Below are 2989 nucleotides of genomic sequence, written 5' to 3'. Positions count from 1 at the left end.
CATTTGTAGTTTCATCCATTCTTCTCTATGTTTTGCTTTTGTATGGTGTAAACAACCTCTAGATTTTAGTAGAACAAACAGTACCCTCATATCTGTTGTACGGCCTGGATAGAGAGAATTCATCTTCTGGAGTTATTTTTTCTTTCTTTCTTAAAAAATGTTCTTGGATCCTGTCCTTTGTATACAGTATAAGTCAGTGTTTCTCAACCTTGGCAACTTGAAGATGTCTGTACTTCAATTCCCAGAATTCCCCAGCCAGCATTCGCTGGCTGGGGAATTCTGGGAGTTGAAGTCCGGACATCTTCAAGTTGCCAAGGTTGAGAAACACTGGTATAAGTGGTGAAAACTGGCTGTGGAACTCGCAGGTCATTAGGTGGCAGCATTCTTAACTCTTTGCTACCATTTAGAGGTTAATCAAAGTACTGCAGCCAAATCTGGTAGAGAAGGAAGAGAATTAAAAAGCCCTGCTCAATAACATCCAATATGGAAGCCCCTATGGCAGAGGTGTCAAATTCATGTCATCATGGCAGTGTCACATGATGTATCAGGACTTTTTTCCCCTTCGCTAAACCGGGCATGGGTGTGACCAGTGCATGACACATGTGAGCTGGGAGTTTGACAGCCCTGCCCTCTTTTTCTTTCCATCTTCTTTGCAATAAACTCCAAACGCATGTTAAAACCTAAGTTTTGTTAAGCAGGTAAGTTGGTAACTAGCTAATCTAATGGCAGTTTTATTTGGAATTTTGTTTGTGCAGTTGTTGCCTTTTCTTGCATTTTTGAATTTCCCTTTTCCCCCCTCAAACGTCTTTTTATAGGCAGAGATTTAACTTAATTTTTTTACTTAGTTCCTGTGCAAGATGAGGCAGTTGGTTACCTACCACCTGTGTTTAAAGATTGGTGTAAAATTGTTTCATATATTACTTCTGGATTTTAGGGCTGGATGATCCACAGTGTTTCCTATTTTTCCTATTTTTCATAGAGGTGACATGAAAAAAGAAACTCCCAAATCATACTATAGAGATTCAGGCTGATTTCTAGCAGCCTATCCTAACAACCTTTTGCTGGAAAATTCATTGAAAAATACACACACACACACACACAGTATATGTGTGTTCCAATATCTCAGGGGTTGCCACAAAGAAGAGGGAGTCAAACTATGTTCCAAGGCACCTGAGGGTAGAACAAGAAGCAATAGGTGGAAACTCATCAAGCAGAGAAGCAACTTAGAATTGAGGAGAAATTTCCTGATAGTTAGAACAATTAATCAGTGGAATAGCTTGCCTCCAGAAGTTGTGAATGCCCCAACACTGGAAGTCTTTAAGATGTTGGATAGCCATTTGTCTGGAATGGTTTAGGGTTTCCTGCCTAGGCAGGGGGTTGGACTAGAAGACCTCCAAGGTCCCTTCCAACTCTGCTGTTGTATGTATTGTATGTACTCTGTGTGTGTGTACACACACACACACACACAAACACACATGTATCCTATTGTTTACAGCCACTCCAACATTTTGAAGAATGATTATGTAGTATATATGGTAATGTAGCAGGTGCTAAATACCACCAATGTTATACCTTCAATTGCTGCTCTTGCTTAGAGGAAAAAATAAAATGTCCTGATTTCCCGGATTGCCACTTTAGTTCAATTATTGGATTTCCTAAATCAGTATTCCAAGCATCTTTTAAACTGGAAAGACAATTCATAATTTCTAATAATAGCATAATTTGACATTATTTCTTTTGGTTATGTCAAATTATGTTAAATTCTCAAAAATAGTACAGGTAATCCTCAATGACCATAATTGGGTCCAAAATTTCCATTGTTAAGTTTGTAAGTGAATCACTGTAGTTCTAAAGTGAACCATGCAATCACTAAGTTAATCTGACCCATTAATGTTGCCTGTCAGAAGAAGTCTAGGAAGGTTATAAAGGCTGATCACATGACCTCAGGACAGTGCAACTTGCATAAAAACATGCAATTCACCAAATCATGACCATGGGGATGCTGTAACAGTCGTAAGTCATGACTCAGTCATGAGTCGCTGTTCAGTGCTGCTGTTCAGGGCAGCCACTAAACGAATGATTGTAAGTCAAGGATTACCTGTATATTAGCAAGTTCTTGACTTCACCTAATATAGTATTAAACTCTTGTCAGAAAAAGCAATATAACTGTCAGACAGCCCAACCTATTTCCTGGCCCAAAATTGGTATAAAAATAATCATGTAAAAGTTATAATTCTTCAAAAAAATTAATTGACTTGTCCCATATTAAAGTTTTGTAAACAGTCATTAAAAGGACTAGAGGAAAATGCCACCTATCAAAACTATTTTTCCCCCAAATTTGAATTATTGTGCCAGTAAAGTATTATTAATTTTGTATATGCTGGGGGAATTTTTCATCTGGAAAAATATATAATTCAAAAGATTCCCAGCTTCTGATATAATACCTGTATCAGTCCTCTCCTTAGTTGGATGTTCCACTATAAATGGAATCAAATAACTTGATTCTGCTTATTTATAATAGATGTTTGGAAGCCCCAAGCCTTTCTGTGACTGATATAATATCTTTCTAATTTTGTTTTCTTAAAATTGAAACTAGAGCTTTCAGTTGCCTTTGCCATTTCATTAGTATTTTGTCTGGCATTTCAAATGGGAAGGATTTTAAACAAATTAAGACTGGAAAGGACCTTCTGGAAATTTAGCAAAATTAGTATAATTACAAAACAGTCTCTCAAATGCTTTCCCAAGTTAGGCTTGTTGTATCTATTTGCACAATCCAACAGTTCTCTTAAAATAAGAAACTGATTGACGATTTACTTAAGACAACAACATTCTTCATTGTATGACATTCCTAAATTTCTTGACAATGTAACAATTGATTTGTCAATTACAAGTGCCTTCTTAATTGCCTTGTTAGAAAAATAATCACTGATAGATTTAGAATAATGAACTTTCAGAGGCAGGAATCACTCTTTTATCATACTTGGGCAGA

The sequence above is a fragment of the Thamnophis sirtalis genome, unplaced genomic scaffold, assembly GCF_051295495.1.
Source record: "Thamnophis sirtalis isolate CommonGarterSnake01/CBP01778 unplaced genomic scaffold, rThaSir2_p1.2 scaffold_1, whole genome shotgun sequence".
NCBI lineage: Eukaryota > Metazoa > Chordata > Lepidosauria > Squamata > Natricidae > Thamnophis > Thamnophis sirtalis.
Note: the sequence above shows the minus strand (reverse complement) of the source record.